Here is an 18000-nt window from a genome sequence, read left to right as displayed (position 1 = left end):
TCTCTTTTATCCTATCTTTATTTAGAAAATTCTTGTGGTCCTCTATTCTGTCAGCAAAAGCATGGTACAAAAGGCATTTATGATTTTGTTCCTGCCTTATTTCTAATCACCCCATGGACAACATGATTCTCAGGCTGATAGGAATATATGCTTTCATCGGTGACTCTTTCATTGGTTAATTGTTAAAGATCTTGGTGGACAAAGTCCATATCTTATTCTGGTGGAAAAATAGTATAAGGTTATTATGAACAACTTTATACTGAAAAATAGAAATTTTAGTTCATTGAGGCAAGTGTGACCCCATATTTTCAACCCCCTAAATTCAGATATTTCTATAGCTTCTAAATTCAAAATTGAAGCACCTCTCCACATTAGCCATTTCTAGGATGCATCATGGATACAGAAAGTAAAATATGTTACCACTTCTTTCTCTCTTGAAAATTGCTTCAAATTTCCATTTGACATGGATGGTTCTGCCATTCAATCTGACAACAGTTTATATTATAAGAAAACATAATAAAGAGAGAACTATTAATCAATCAATTAAACAAATTTTTACTAAGTAGGCCCCAGGGCAAATATGACAAATATGGCTTTTGACTTCACAGAATATATTTCTAGGTGGGAAGGTATACAAAATATATGTTAGTTAAGAATAAGTCGATGAGTAAAGAGTAAAAAATTTTCACATGGTATAAAAGTTATAGAGAAAACTAAAAAAGGACTGAGAATTACAAATAAAGTAGCTACTAGCTATGTGTGGTTACTAACCACTTGGAATGTGGTTAGTATAACTAAGGAAATACATTTTAAATTTAATTTTAATTAACTTAATTTTAAGTACCCATTATGTGTCTAGTGAGTGACATATTATACAGTGCAGCTTTATGTGATTACAATCTTCAAAATTTGTTAAGACTTGCTTTATGGCTCCCAATATGGTCCTTTAAAAGAATGGTAAGTATTTTTTAGTTGTTATGTTTTGTATTTTAGTTTCTGTCATGTTAAATTGTTCTAGTCTTCTGAAACTTTCCTTAAAGTAAATTGCTTATTTTATCAATTACTGAAGGACTGTGTTAGCATCTGCCATTATATTATAAATATCTCTTTTTTTCTTATAGTTCTGTAAATATTTGCTTTATATATTTTGAGGCCATGTTATTAGGTGCATCCAAATTTAGAGTTGTTATAATTCCTAGTGAATTGATTCCATTTTAATTGAGAAATAATCCTCTTTGTTGCCAGTAATGCTTTTTGCCATTTGTTCTTTTTCTTTCTTTTTTCTTAAGAAAGGCAAGTGGATTAATAGCACCCAAGAATTGGTATTTTATTTATTTATTCTTTTTAAAAAATTTATTTATTTATTTGAGAAAGAGAAAGAACAAGGCTTTATTATTAACATAGCTGGACTAGTTTCTTTTAGTTAGTGTTTGACTGGATATCCTTTACCATTCTTTTACTTTCAATATTTTCAGATATTTATGTTTTAGATACAGGTCTTCTAAATAAAATATAACATGTACTTTTTAATCTAGTATGATAACCTTTGTTTTTTAATTGGAGCATGTTTTGTTTTATTGACATTTATTGAAATCATTGATATATTTTTCTTTAAATGTATTATCTTATCATTTGCTGTTTATTTGCCTATCCTGTTGTACTTTTCTTTGTTTTTTTTCTCAAGTAATTGTGGATTAAAAAAAATCATTCTATTTTCTTCTCTGTCCCTCTCTGTCTCCTTTGACACAGTGTTTTACTCTGCAAGGTCTTTTCTCACCCATATCTAATCTGCTATGAATTACTCCATTGAGTTCTTAACTTGAACATCTCAGGTCTATAACTTCTATCTGATTCTTTAAAAAAAAGGTGTATGATGTCACTTTCTAGATTTTCTGACTTTTGGTGAAATTTTAAAACTTGAGGGCCATTTAAAAAAAAAGATTTTATTTATTTATTCATGAGAGAGAGAGGCAGAGACATAGGCAGAGGGAGAGGCAGGCTCCCCCCAGGGAGCCTGATGCAGGACTCGATCCCAGGACCCCAGGATCATGCCCTGAACCAAAGGCAGAGACACTCAATGACTGAGCCACCCAGGTGTCCTGAGGACCATCTTAATCTAAATTTATTTTAATCTGAAGTGAGGTTTTTCTGGGCTATCAGATGATGTGGGCCAAACTGCTGTCCTTAAAAGAGCTGGTTAATATCAGTTTACTCTTAATGCTAGGGTACGGCCCTTTATTGCTCCTCCCAGCCCAACGTGAAGGGTGGTTTACCTAGATTTCCTTCCTCAGAAGGCCCTGGATGGTAATTTTAGCCCCCTACTTCAACAAGGCTTCCAAAGTACAGGACAGCCTTTTGGCTATCTCAGCTTGACCAGCAACTATCCCACGGCTAAGGCAACCTTGAGTGCTGGCTTGAACTGTCAGGGTTCCACAGTCCATTATTGGATCTCAGTCAAATAATCCTACTATCTTGTTAGTGGATTGATGCTTTTAAGAATCTATTTTTCTTTCTTTGTCTTTTGTCTAACTTTTAAAATGGTCCTTAATGAAAAGATTGGTCAGAGTTATGCAGCGCACTCTTGTTGGAAACAGAAATTCACTGAATATCTGTAGGCAGATTACTTAATCTTTCCGAGCTTAGTTTTCTCTAAGCTATCGTTTTTTATTATTATGTGAACTATTATTATTTTTTAAATTTTGGATGACAATTCTCACTGATACAGCTCTGTGGCACCTTGTTCTTTGATCTCCACTGTAATGTGTTCCCAGAAATAAATTAATGTTTCCTCCTTGAATGGCACTTTTGTTGGCACTAGTAACGAGTCAGGGGGCCAATGCTAATGCGATGCTCCGCTGAAAATTTTAGGGAATATTCCTGTGTTTTTATGCAACCAAGTAATGTGAATAAACATGACTTTATTTATTTATTTTATTTTCCATTATGCTGCCAAAGACTTGCACATGGGAATTTGCACAATGAGCATGTGTGGGAGATGCCAGCCATTGCTCAGCCATTGAGGTGGGAATTGTTAGCAAATTACATCTGGCTGCTCCTCACAGATGAGGTGGGAACAACAATCTGAGTAGATGTCTATTTGTACAATGTATTTTGGGACTGATTCATAGCACAAGTTAAAAGTGTAAGTGACGGTAAATAGTTTTGAAATATAAGAAAATCAGATCAAGCTTGTGAATAATCTTCTTCAATTTTTATAATGAAAAAAATCACAACCATCTTTTTCTTTTCCTTGCAAAGGAAGTCTAGCACAAAAAATAGCAATGCGCAGTATCTATTGAGCACTCGCTGTGTGAAAGGAACTTGTAAGAGAGCTTAATAAGTGTTCTACCTTGTTAAACCCACTTTCCAGAAGAGGAAAGTGAAATACAGACAAGTTGTCCTTGTTTGTATAGTTAGTGCACATCTGAACCAGGGATCGGAGGCAGGCAGCTTGGGCTCTTGTCCACTCTGCCAGAGTGTTAATTTCTTTCTGAATCACGTTGTAATTCTGTTAGCCCAAGGATTTCCTCTCCAGGTAGTTTTACCTTTTATGGGATCAATGGTGTAACACAAATATGACATATTTAAAGACATAGTTTGTCAGTTTTATTTACAGCTTGGCCTGGGAGATGGATGAGTCTGACGGTACAAGGCTATGGTGTGTACCCACAGGCATCCCACTTTTCAGAGGCCACAGGGGGCCATATAGGGCCCATAGCTTCCTCCCTTGCTGCCTCATATGCTTGCCCAGTTCCAACCCGTGGCTATAAACCACCAACATTTTATACTTGTGTACTGCATTTCCTCTCAGTGTGCTCAGCTCCTGGAAGCACAGAGGTCTGGCTATGTGTAACAGTTGCCAGCTGCTACTTGTCACCCCTTCCTCCCCACTCCGCCTTTGCTGCCAGAGTTCAGAGATGTCATAACCTAACTGGAGAAATGAAACAATGGTACATGAGCATAAGGAAGCATTACTAACTGTGCTATTGATTATTGTAGTCAATTGGTGCTCAAGGTTTGACAGCCAGATCGTTGTGGACGGTACTCCTGAGCGCTCTGGGAGTGGTGGCTGTGGGGACAGAGGGGTCACGGTTACTGGTGGGATGGTACGCAACGAGGGCAGCAAGAACTGCAATGTGGGAGGCACCTGGAGGGTTTGGGAATCGGGGGTCACTCAGCCACCTGGCTGGACTGGAGGGTCTGCTGGGGAGGACTGAGCAGTTCCGATAGGCACGAGCAGCAGGATGCAAGAGAAGGGCTGATCTGTGGAGCTCGCCTGACCTCTGGCAAAGGGAATGGAGCATGGCTTTGGACTCTAAGAAGCTGGATTTCAGATCTTTAATAGGCCACTTATCGACTCTGTGGCCCAAGGGACATAGGTCAACATACGTGAAATGGAGATAAAACTTACTGTAGTCATTATAAGACTGAATAATATAGAAAGCTCCTAGGTTGCTCCTGGCCCATTTGGGGGCTCAGTCCATGCTTCCTATGACAGAACCAGGTTTGGATTTCTCTGCTAGGGCAGTTCCCTCCTGGAGCTTTGTTCTGTTGCTGTTAAGGTCAAGGACCAGAACTACGTATGCTCCTCCGGGAGCAAGTGAACTGCAGTTCTATGGGAGGGAGAGCACAATGTCTCCCCTCCGGTGCCCGGGCTGCCCTCCCCGACACAACTCGAGGTTTGTTGGCATAGTTGGCAGCTGTAGCACTTTGGTCCAATATTGCCTGAAAACAGCCTACAAAGACTTGCTCATTTTCCGTCTGACTAGTAACTGACAGCTCAGAGCCCGTCGCTTCGGAAGCTCTGTTTGAGTTAATGGTCCCCGAGTGCAGCTTCCTGTGAACAGTGAAACACCTGGAACTCTCTCGGCCCCTCCCTTTGCGTTGAGGGTGTCTACCATTTGTTTTCCCATTGGGCTTCACTACCGGCAAGAGCTTGGTGACAGCTGTCAACCTGGTTTCAGAGGGGAAACATCACTTTCCCAGTTCTGGAGGTTTCTGGCAGTGGTAAATACCCTGGCTCCCAGAATAGATTCCAAAAAATTTTCTCATTTATTCTTTTGGCTCCAGCCTTCAGTCCGGTCATCTCGCATGGACAAAACAGATCTCCCCACCTCCCCACCCCCATCCTGTGATAACACAGGGAGTGCTTTTCTTCCAGAACTGTAGGGGAGACAGATGGTGCAGAGGAGTCTTTGGGAGTAAGAGCAAGATCTGAGTGTCCTGTGTGGAACCCCGAGCATGTCACTTAAACTCGCTGAGCTCAGTTTCTTCATCTGTGAAATGGGGATGATAATATCTGCTTCAGAGGGATGTTATGGGAATAAAGTGTCATGGCTTAATTAATGTTAATAATACACTCTTAGTTGACTTAGGAAGTATTTCTTAAGAGATGAATGAATAAGTAAGCAAAAGATTTTTCTTGGCTCATGTATTTACTGAAGGATTTCTGAATGGGTGTGTTATCACTTCCCTGTTTGGAAGACAGTTCTCTGACTGTTTACACTGACTGGAGGGGTCCACACACACAGTGTTTAGCATCATGTATCCAGGAGGCAGTTTGCCTGCTTTAAATCCCAGCCTAACTGCTTACTGGCTGCGTGATTCTTTTTTTTTTTTTCCAACATTTATTTATTTGAGAGAGAAAGAGAGAGACAGAGAGAGAGAGAGAGAGAGTTCACGGGTACAAGTGAGGGGAGGGGCAGAGGAAGAGAGAGAGAGAGAGGGAATCTCAAGCAGACTCCTCGCTGAGCACAGAGCTCCTTGCAGGGCTTGATCTCACAACCCCGAGATCATGACCTGAGCCAAATGCTCAACCAACTAAGCCACCAAGGTGCCCTTAGGTTACCTGCTTTAAATCCCAGCTCAACTGCTTACTGGCTGTGTGATTCTGGGCCAGTTACCTGACCTCGCTGTGCCTAAGTTTTTCCTCACTTACAAAATGAGGATGACAACGGCTCCCTTATAGTGTTGTTGCAAGGATTAAATAAATTAATACATTCTTGTTCTGTTAATATTTTCTTTTTTTTTTAATTTTTATTTATTTATGATAGTCACACACAGAGAGAGAGAGGCAGAGACACAGGCAGAGGGAGAAGCAGGCTCCAAGCACCGGGAGCCCGACGTGGGATTCGATCCCGGGTCTCCAGGATCGTGCCCTGGGCCAAAGGCAGGCGCTAAACCACTGTGCCACCCAGGGATCCCTTGTTCTGTTAATAGAACAATTAGTTGACCATAGAGTTGAGGGTCTATTTCTGGGTTCTCTATTCTATTCTGTTGATCTATGTGTCTGTTTTTAATCTGACTTCTTACTTCACCTTCCTCAAAATAGCAGAGAGGGGTCTGATCAAAACTTCTAGTCAGATCTTTTTCATTCCTCCAGTAGAGCCCTCCAGGGGCTCCTATCGGCTGAGGAAGAACTCTGGAGCCTTTGCATGTGGACTAGCCCCCACCTGTCACCCTCCCCTAACTTCCTCCCTCGTCTCCTTGCTGCTACCCAATCTCTTGCTTCCCTGATCTTGCTTCCACTGCCTCCTCCCTCTCTGCAGGAAATTCAAGCATTCCCACCCAGATCCTCTCCAGAAACACTGCCCCCAGGTGTGTCCCTGCACCCCCCTCCCTGTCTCCATCCCGCCCCCCCTGGCTGGCACTGCCCTGAAGCCTCTGCTCCAATACCACATCATCAGAGATGCTTTGGTTAACCTCTCCGTGAAACGAACTCAGCCAAATGAACTCGGCCAATTTGTCACTTCCTGTCTCCTTAACCTGCATTCTTCTTAAATGGCACTTGTCAGTACCCAACACATTTTAGACTTACTTATTTGCCTATTACCTTTCTCCCCCACTCCATTACAGTGTAAACTCCATGAAGACAGGCAATTGATCTGTTATGTAAACTGCTGTATCTATAGCATAGAGAATAGTGCCGGAGAATGTCTAAAAAGTATTTGTGACAGTGAATAAATGAACAAATTATCTGCAACCTAACCAGTTGGCTATTTGCTGATGCTGAGGTGCCCAGGGGGCTGTCATTAGGTAATGAACCCTGTGTCACATGATGCGGGATACATATACATGTAGCAGGTAGGCCAGGCCTCAGGGTACTGATGGGGGTACAGCTTTGGTTTCTCCATCTGATGAGCTGATGCATGATCTCTACACTGTGGACTAGGAGCACCGAAGGGGTGTTATGGCTTTGCATGCCTTGAGGACAGTCATTGCTGAGCAAATGACAGATTTAGTTATTTTGAAATTCTTTTGACCTCTGTTCACGAACTGGGTTAAGGTATTTGCTCTTTCCTAGAAGAGTTTTTTTCCCTGTAAAGCTCCTTCTTATGATTCATCCATATATTGATTCACTTATATCACAAATATGTAGCAAGTAGGCTCTGAGCACATTGCGTCTCGGGGTGATGACAATAGCTATTGCTTATCAGGCACTTGCTGGGTGCCAGGTCCTTTGCCACCTACTTTCTCATCATGACAGCAATGCTGAGAGGTAGGTATTCTCATGTCCCTTGTATAAAGGAACACACAGAGGAACAGAGGAGGTCATTTGTCTAAGGTCCTGGCCAGCAGTCAGCTGTGCTGCAGTCTGACCCAGGCCTGTGACTGGGTGCTATTTCCCCGTCCCTAATGTAAGCTCTCTAGCACGGAGCACATCCCACCTTACAGTGCACCATGACAGCCACGCCCAGGGAGGCCTGTTCTTCTTGACCTGTCACCACCTACAGCTGGCAGTGACCAGGCGCCAAGCAACCCTGATGGTGCCAACACTCAGTGTCTCCTCTTTCAGGAGGACAGGATGACCCTGAGCGAAGCACGCCCAGCTCATCAGTTATCCATCTCCATTCACAGACTCTCCCCACCTCTCCAAAAGAGGCCTGGAAGGGAGAGAACCCGACTTTCCAAAGAATTTGGGAAAAGGAGCACACTGTCAGCGTGAGCCTCCAGGGCCCAGGCGGGCCATTAGCCATCTGTACCGTGTTAAGCCTCCACTGTGAGGTGGGGCGGATCCAGGATTTTCTTGTTGCGTCCTGGCAGGTGGTGGGCAGGCATTTGGCATGGGGCTGTCCCCGTGTGGTGTGCTGGGCAGATGCTGGCTGTGAGCACGGGTCAGCCTGACCTTCAAGCATAGCTTCACGTGAGCTCGTGGCATCACAGGGCTTTCAGGAGCAGAGCCCGCTCGGATAGGGCGTCTGGAGGAGCAGCAGGACCTGGTGTTCCCCAGTGCCCCTGGGGAGCTGACTTTGCTTTGTGGCAATGCTCCTATTAGGCTTGTGATGGAATGTCTGCAGCGGATGGCGGATGGTGGGGCTTTAGAACAATTAACGGTGTGAGCTGGGGGCGAGGTATTGGGGCACTGAGATGCCTGTGCCATGGTTCCCGCCCTCCAGGGCTTCCCAGGTTGGAGTCTGCAGGCTTCTCTTCAGGGACACAGACAACAGCATCTGCTGATCAACAGTGGATTTACTACATGGATGTGGTTCAGTCACTGCCAACGACTCTTCCTGGAGAACAGACAGCATTACTCCTTTTTCTCAGAGACCCGGATGGTGCAGATGAATGAGTACAGGCTTCGGGTCCCAGCTTTTTAGAAATTCCCACACTCAGGATCCTCCTGGAGATTCTGGTTGGACTCATCAGGCAAGGGCCTGGCTTTGGCATTTTGAAATCTCCCCGCGTGATTCTGATCTGCCCACCTTCAGAAGCATCAGCACTGCCCGAGGAGTTTTTTAAATATCATGGGTGCCTGGACTCCCTCCAGACCTACCACACTGGTGCCTTCAGGGAAATGGGACTTGAGCACCTGTGTTTATAAAAAAGCCACACCGTTCCTAGGCACGGCTACAATCGACGATCATGGCCTAGATTGACTTTTATAACTTACTAACTTTTTGAGGTTCAGTCCATTTTCTGTGAAAGGGGTTGCCCTGGAGCAGGGCTGCAGCCGCCCAGTAGGATCACGCATGTTATGTACTTGGTGTATGTTCATGATCTTGGGTGTTCAACAAACTGTCTTCCTATTGGTATTTCCAGCCTTTTGTTTTTCTTTAAAGATTTTGTTTATTTGAGAGAGAGAAGAGAGAGCAAGCACGAGACTAGGGGAGGGGAAAGGCAGAGGTAGAAGCAGACTCCTTGCTGAGCAGGAAGCCTGAGGTAGGGCTTGATCCCAGGACCCTGGGATCACGACCTGAGCTGAAGGCAGATGCCCAACCGACTGAGCCACCCAGATGCCCGTATTCTCGGCCTTTAAGTGGCCAGCTGATGTTGGCCGGCTGAAGTAATGGATCTGATTCACTTGCACATCCCCTTCTTGCTCTATACGTTGCCTCTAAATGGTGTGGGGCTCCTGTCCTGCAGCTCATTGAATCATCCAGAATTGTAAATGTTCTATTTTGAAAGGAAATTTGGGTCTCTTCACTTTTCTGTCAGCTTTTTTGGGGGTCTTTGATCTCATGTGTTCCACTCAGGAAACACAGGCGAATGTTTCATGTGTCAGAGGTGGCTCTCAGATGGAGGCCCATCCAACTGTTCTAGGTGCTCACAGCTGGAGGAGGACAGACACCAGAACAAGCAAGGATGCTGATGCTGATTATTGTGCATGGCTGCTGTGAGCCTGATAGTGAGCACATAGCAAGTATTTACCTTTCCCCTCTGGCCAAATTTTTCAACCGCAAACCTGCAAAGTATCTCAAAGCAATGATGAAGTGATTTCCAGTGCCTGAAAGTCAGGTGTTGGTCCTCCCCACCGCTTCCAAATCAAGACATTTATATCACGTTCCAGAGAATCCTAGCTGACAAATGCAAACTTCTTTGTTGTTTTAAACACAAGGGTATTCCCAGTGTGTGTGGAGGTAATTGGGTCTGATGAGTGGGTGGTGCTAATGTCTCTGCTCTCTTCTGGATGGGCTGGCAAGAGATGGTAGTAAGAGATAAAGGTGTGCCTGGGAAGGTGAGTTCTGAAGGAAAGTCTATTGACTAGGCAGGCCAGAGAGACAGGGCTACTTGCTTTTTAGATAATTACATGGATCTCCATTCTATAGCTATTAACTGAATGTACAGCATTGCTGGTCATGGATGCAGAAACATCTACTTTGTCTGTACCTGGGCTGAGGAATGCCACTGCAGATCCTTCTTTTTCTACACTCAGTGTTTTGAATACAAATATTTGAATAAGAATTACGCTGGCACTGAGGAATATTCATTGAAAATGTATTTTTCAGAGTAAACTCTATTATCCAATTTAATTTCTTGGTCAATTTTCTATGAAGCGCAGTTAAACTACCTCCAATTGTTTCCACTTTTATTTCTCTGAAATTATTATTTTTTTTATCAAAATCAATTCTTTTCATATAATTTTTTTTGCTCTGGGGATTTAATTTGTCGGGCAGCTTTATTATTAATAAAAGAAATCTTACTGATTGTGTTTTCTGTCATTGTGAGTTTTCTTTTGTCATTGGTAATTCCGCGAAGTCCAATTTTCTGGGTCAAATTTTGCCACGTGCAGTGTTAGCCCTGCCAGTCTTATTTTGAGTTGATTATTTCTACCACTATTATTTGCTATGAGTTGGATAAGAGACTGATTATATTTATTTCTTCACTAATCCACGAGGTAATGAGAGCCATTCCAAGTGTACCCTACTGTCCAGGAGGGTCTATTATTAACTAATTCATATTTTCCAAATATTTCTATCCCTTGGCATCCTATGAACTAACATTAGACCAACCAGTAGATGCTGGGGTCCAAACAATAGATTTTAAAGCAATCTTTGCATATTGATGAGCCAGCTTGTTTTAACGGTGACATCACTTGATCCTGAGAGACAGACTTGGGCCTCTGGCCCTTCCCACAGGTCCATTGCTATGGATTTACTCAGATCCCATTGCCCAGGTGAGGACTGGATGAGAGCCCTCTGAGTCTCAGTTAGAAACTCTGCTTACCTAATGAGATGTCAGGAAGCAGAGACCAGAACTCCTTTCAGAGGGAGCACTGTATTCATTTGGAAGAATTACTTTGAAAAGTCTCTTGGAATAGACAGCGAGAACTCATGCTCAACTACCAGAATGCAGTGGCTGAACTGACAAGAAAAAATAAAGCAGGGGACAAGGACGGGAGATCCAGGATAGAAGATAGAAGGAAGAGAAATGATAGTGTCTACCTCAGTCAGCTCAGGTCGCCATAGCAAAATACCACAGACTGGTGGCTTAAATGACATGTATTTCTTTTCTTTTCTTTTTCAAGATTTTATTTATTTATTCATGAGAGACACACAGAGAAAGGCAGAGACATAGGCAGAGGGAGAAGCAGACTCCGTGCAAGGAGCCAGATGTGGGGCTCTATCCCAGGACCCTGGGATCACAACCTGAGCCGAAGGCAGATGCTCAACCCCTGAGCCACTGAGCCACCCGGGTGTCCCATGACGTGCATTTCTTTTCTTACATTCTGGAGGCTGGAGATTCCTGGTCAAGGTGCTGACAAGTTTAGTTTCTGGCAAAGGTCTCCTTCCTGGCTTATAGGCAGCCACTGTCTCTCATGTGCCCCCATATCCTCTTCTTTGTGTGTGGGCTGGGAAGGGAGAGAAAAAGAGCTCTCTGGTGTCACCTCTTGTAAGGGCACTAATCCTGTCAGATTACGGCCCCACCCTTATGACCTTATTTCACCTTTAGAAGCCTGTTCTCCAAATACAGTCACTCTAGGGATTAGGACTTCAACATACTAATTTCTAGGGGACACATTCAGTCCATAACAGAGCCTGTGGGGGGTGGGTTTTTACCAGTAGCATGTGGGAATTCACTCCTGAGTCCTGGATCTTTGATAAAGTTGACGAAACTCACCCAAGCTGGGGGTTGAACTTCCCATTAGTGAAGGAACTCATTGGCAGTCTTCTTGGGAATTGGTGGAAATTATAGGGAAGGCTTTGGATTTCTATAAATCATAGAATCAGGGACTTAGAATAAATGTAATTAGTTTTCTGAGCAGTTATAAAATCTCTACTGACATTATAATACATGTATATGCATACAAGTATCATGTATATCTACTATTTACTTATCTATTTATTTATACCTCTCCTCATCAAAAGATTGAAAAACTGGAAAAAGTCATTAGATGAGGAAATCAGCCAAGAGGGACAATCAGAAAGTAAATAAATATCCATAAATATCCATAAGGTCAGCATGCAGAAATACACAGGGCAATACAGGATTTCAAATTTTGTGAACATTGGTGTTAAGCTGCCTGGTGGCCAAGGTGGACCAATAAACACCTAAAATCCTTTGCAAGTCTCTGATATACACATTATGCACAAATGACCAGTGACTTTAATTTCTCTTTTATTTCCCATAGTATCTGATGAGAGTTGCCAACTTTAGCAGCAAAGGGGAATATCTACGACCGAGATATATATACATTAAACCTTTAATGACCCTTCTATACTTTAGATAGCTTGTCCAGATGTGGCCTGCAACCACAGGAGAAATTCTAGAAATGGACACCTCACAGAGGAACCCTCACTAATTTGGATTAATTCACCTAGTGTGTCAACCCCTGCTTTGTCACATATGATGCCTGTGACATCATATTTCCTGACTTGAACATAGTCAGGAATATACTAGGGCCATCTTAGGCTACTTCCTCCTTGTTCAAGTTTTGGCATGAACATTTGCCGGGCCTGCTGTGTTCTGGGTTTGCTCTGGATGCTAGAGGTCCAGAAGGAGAAGGTCCCCGACCCCTGAGCTCACAGTGGGCAGACAGACCAGTGCCCTGAGATGTCAGCTGTGAGGAGTGGCCTGTGAGAGCTTAGACAGTGGAAGTCTGGGAGCTCACAATGCATCTCACCCTGACGGGCAGACAATGATAGCTTTCTCCCCAGGCCTCATCAAGTTCCTTTCGGGCGTAGCTACGAGGGGTGAACCCCAGTCCTGTGTCATGTTTATGCTTTAAACCATCTTGGGACACCCAACCAGATGAGCTTTCCCCCTCCAACTAGCATTCCAGCCGGATGCGGGCTCAACGACTCCTCCTGGGTGTGGCTGCAGAAGGAACAAGACCCAGGCCTGGTGTCTGGCCTCTGAGACAAAGAAATTACCAAAGGACACTAATCCTCTAAAGTAGGTTCCAGGAGGTACAGTTCCAGGGTGGCCCCCACAAGCTGAGGTCCCACCTCTAATATTTGCCTCATCCCTCATCCCACTTACAACTTCACACATCTTGGACGACAGCCAAACGAAGAGCCTATTTTCTTCTCTGAAGAAGATTAAATTGAAAGCTAAGGATCTGATGCACTAAGGCAGGCAATCTCTTCTGCCCAAATACTTTTATTCTTTTCTTTTTTCTTTCTTTTCTCTTCTTTCTTTCTTTCTTTCTTTCTTTCTTTCTTTCTTTCTTTCTTTCTTCCCTTCTTTCTTTCTTTCTTTCTTTCCTTCTTTCTTTCTTCCTTTCCTTCTTTCTTTCCTTCTTTCTTCTTTCTTTCTTTCTTTCTTTCTTTCTTTCTTTCTTTCTTTCTTTCTTTCTTTCTTTCTTTCTTTCTTTCTTCTTTCTTCTTTCTTTCTTTCCTTTTCTTTCTTTTTCTTTCTTTTTCTTTCTTTCTTCTTTCTCTTTCCTTCCTTCCCTCAGGCCTATGTAGTACCTGGATCCAACCTCATCTCTCCCTGGGACCACGAATGATGGCAGTGATTATGTGACACTTGCTGCTTACCAGTACACCACACTTACACACCTCATGGGACCTCACGAAGTCCCCAGGAGATAGGTGCCTATTATCTCCATTACAAAGAGTGGAAACTGAGGCATGATTGAGCAGCAGGCTGAGATTTATAGTCTGGCTCCAGAATCAGTGCTCTTCTCCACTACGCGGTGCTGCATTTCAGATGGCTTAGGCCTGGGACGGCCTCCACTGTCAGCTGGTGGATGAATGGAGACCTGCTGCATGGTTTCTGGATGCTTTAAACAGCCTAGGACTTACAGGATCCATCAGGTGTGGATTGTTGAAGCAATCTGTTGGCAAAGACTAGCTAAGACAGTCACCTGGGGCCAACATGTGCATAGTGAGATTCTTGTTGGCCAGTGGGACAATTTACAGATTGCTTGATCAAAGCACTCACATCCTTGAACATATGAGTGTGTACATTTGTTAAAACTCAGAGAACTATGTAAAAACTGGATGCCTTTTTATCGAGTATTAATTATAAATTCAATGAAGTTGATTTGAAAGGTAATGAAGTAAAAATGTACCCTAAACCCTAAACCTCTAGAGTCCTATTCCCTGTGTTGCTCTGGATGCCTGGACTGCACTCTGGTGCCCTTTTGCTTCTATCAATGGATGCTACTCTGTGGCCCACGAGCTTCCATTATAATTGGAAGGTGGCATGTGATAGCTGAAGGAGAGTTATATGTGTTTAGTGATGACAGCAGAACTGGAGTCCCTAGATAAGCTCTGCCTCAGTCTTTTTTATTAGCTAGGGCTGCCTCTGCTGACAAGAGAGCAGCCGCCCAGGCCAGCTCAGACCCTGCGGGAGGGAGGCTGCCAGCAGAGCCAGGCAGAAGGCAGTGGGGCTCCCAGAGCTGGAGCTGCAGATTTTACAGAGACTACACTTTTCCAGGAGAACTCCTCCTGCCTTACCTGCCATCTGGAACATGGAGAGATCATGCTTGCGGCCTTGTTCTCAAACATTTGGATGCTGAGTGCTCATCTGAGGCCTAAGGATACCCGATTTTCATGTGGCAAAGCATGAGCTTTGGGTGGCCAAGATTTGGCAACATCATGTACAGCAGCAAAATCTCGGGCAAATCACTTAATTTTTCTGAGCTTCAGCTTCCTCATCTATGAAATGGGTTAGTAAAGCCTTGGTCATGAAAGGAGCTTGGTTTAGGTAACTTCCATGTTAGTCATGTTTCAAGGTTGGTGCCAGGGGCTCCTCATCTGTGATGCATCTTCTTTCTCTCCCAACTCTTCCCATGAAGTTCACAGCCCTGGTGGTCTCAGTCACATTTGGTTGTATTGCTCTGGACTGCTCCTGTTGTCAATTTTCTCAACTAAAATGTAAACTCCCTGTGGGCAAGGGCCAACATTTATACTTACTACCTTCTTATCATACTTCCCTTGTCACCACATCATGAGCTGGTTGTATGTTTCCCATAGCGCTTACCAGTATCTGAAATGATCTCTTTGTTTATTGTTTTCTCATTTACCACTTGTCTCTCCCACTAGACTGTAACCTTTGGGTTACATTTACTGCTCTATGCCCTAGAATCTAGAATGGTGGGTGCAGTAGAAATCACGGGTCCTCTGTAAATATCAGGGAATGGATGAGCACACCTCTTCGGTATCCCCTCACTCCCCCAGGCATCTGAGTATCCTTCAAGGCTTAGCACATGCTTTCTGGGCTGTCAGCTGGTTGACTGAATTATGTGCAGTGCCAGCCCCAGTCAACAGATGGTAAGGGATGGGATTAGGAAGGTTCTCAGGTGTCTGGCCTGAATGGGGCACAAGGGACATGGCTAGTTTTATGGGTGCACTTGTGGTTGCTGATAGTAGTAATATCAATTGAAATGGCTTCAGCTACAAAGAACAGCACCATCTATCACTGGGGTCTTTCTTGTTGATCTGCTCTGAAAATAGATTTTTATGAAAGAGCATTGTAACGAGAATGCCAGGTTTGTGAAATGGAAGGCAAAGATAAAGGTGGAGGGATGCTTTTGAGGCCTCCAAGTAATTTTTTTTTTTAATTTAGGAGGTAAATTCTAAGGAGGGGCAGGTTTTGTTTCCCCTCAATTTTCAAATAAGATAGATCTTATTTCCTTAATAGGGTTCTAGGTTAGGCCATCAATTTCCTATTACACAGAAATCCATTTTGTGGAAATGACATTTTTCCTAACCTATGTGCTAAGAACAGGCTATTGGCGTAATGTCATTGAAGGGCAACATGACTGATGTTTAATTCTTCCTTCAGGGCTCTGTGTCTTTCCTGTTTCCTGTGCCAAGGGTGGAATATTCTGGAATCAGTCAGCTTGACTCTGGAACATCTTCTAAGGTATGCAGGACTTTCATGGTCTGATGTCCAATTTTATCAATTCATAGGCTTGAAACTTATCTGAGATCACACAGTCTGTAAGTGGCAGGACAATCTGCTGCCAGGCAGACAAGGGATCCCTGCAAGCAACCAGTGTATTTTGAGGTCCTGCGAATCAGGAACCACTCTCTCTTGGACCTAGGCTGGACCCTCTTGGCCCAGGAGGTGCCTTCTGTAGAAGCTGCCACTTATCTGCACATTGTTTTCAATAGAAGCCATGTGAAATCCAGCAGGTCCCAGAAGATCCTAGGATAAGATTCTTCATTCCACTTGACCATGCAGGCAGGGTGGCCACAGGAGCAGATGAACCCACTAAACAGAACCTGGCACCCATAGAAGAAGCTCTGTAAGTTGTAGGGGAGAGCTGTGGGCTTCCTGGAGGAGGCAGACTAATGGATTTCAAAGGATGGTGGGACTTCATTGTCCAAAGGAAGGTATGAGTGCTGCACCTGTGGGAACCATAAGCCCAGTGGAGACAGGTATGTGCATGGTGTGGTGATGGATGAAGGGGGAGGAGGAGAGAGCAGTGGTTGACAAGGTGTGAGGAGGGCTGTTTAAAGAGGTGGACTGGGAAACTGAAACCTAGTAGCCAAAGGTGACTTCCCAAGATCAAACAGCTGGTAGTAGTGGAGCTTGGGGAGCTTAGCTTAAACACCCCGAGTGCAGGTCAACTGGTAGAGATACGACTAAGAGAAAGGAAAGCTTTGAGTTCACATTTGGGGTTCTGTTTCAGTTTCCCAGGCAGCTTTCCTCCCGCTGGTCCCTGTGCCCTTCTTGGCACCCTAGGACATCCAGTCTCAAACTGTCTGGTGAGGGGCAATCATGAGTGAAAACCATGGTCAGAGTCCACAGCACAGACTCATTGGGGAGTCTTCGGTTATATCTCTTTGCTCCTGTCCACACCCCATTTCTTCTGCAAGGGGCCTCCTCCAGCCTTGTTTTGAACTTGCTATTGCTGCCAATGTGGACACAGTCACATTCAGTTGTTGAGTTAAACAAATTCAGCTTTGCCCTGTTGGGTTAGAGAACAAGAAAGAAAGAAAGAAGGGAAGAAAGAAAGAAAGAAGGAAAGAAGTGAAGAAAGAGAGAGAGAAAGTAAGGAAGGAAGAAAGAGAGGAAGGAGGGAGGGTGGGTGGGAAGGAAAGAAAGGAAGAAAGAGAGAGGAGAGGTATTCCCTCTCTCAGTGAAGGCGTGGATCTCACAGGACATGGAACGTGAACGCAGACCATCAAGAGCAGCCCCCATTGCCTCCACTTCTTATCTCTCCTCTCCTTTTGGCAATCAAGACATTATTTTAAATGGTTTTGCTCTTGAATGCTTTTCTCTCTACAGCTAAAAATAGATTACGCTGAAAAACAGGGGAGGGAAAAAAGCTATATCCTGGAAAATTGCATGATTTGGTGCTGCAAACACCCGTGTTTAGTGATTCGCTGGAACTCCTGTGGTCCAGGGCCATGGTAATCGTTATAATTTCCCTCAGGAGAAACATGTTAGGAACTGGATTTAAGAGAGATCTAAGCATTCTGTCTCTCTCGTGTCACTGGTAATAATACTGTAGAGACACTAACGTGCTAGGCATTGTGTAAACCTGCTTTGTCCTTATAATTTATGAGCTGTTACTATCCTTTTCTTTCAAAAGAAATCATTGAAGCTCAGAAAGAATGCTCAGGGTCACCCCGGGAAGAGAGGTCAGCTGACATTCAAACCTAGGTTCACCTGGCTCCAAGGCCACGAGTCTTGCCATCACGCTGCAGCCATTGTCAAGTGCCACTGCCTTCAGCAAGGAAGAACTCCCAGTCGCTCCAACCTGGTGATTCTCAAAGAACAGGGTATCAATACCAATTAATTAATAAAGTCACCAATCTTCTTCAGAAAAACCACTGATCAAGAGTGATAACCTTATAAGTGACACATTTTTATTTAATT

The sequence above is a fragment of the Vulpes lagopus genome, chromosome 24 (genome assembly GCF_018345385.1).
Source record: "Vulpes lagopus strain Blue_001 chromosome 24, ASM1834538v1, whole genome shotgun sequence".
In the NCBI taxonomy this organism is placed as follows: domain Eukaryota; kingdom Metazoa; phylum Chordata; class Mammalia; order Carnivora; family Canidae; genus Vulpes; species Vulpes lagopus.
The sequence above is the reverse complement of the archived record's forward strand: the minus strand, read 5'-3'. Positions refer to the sequence as shown.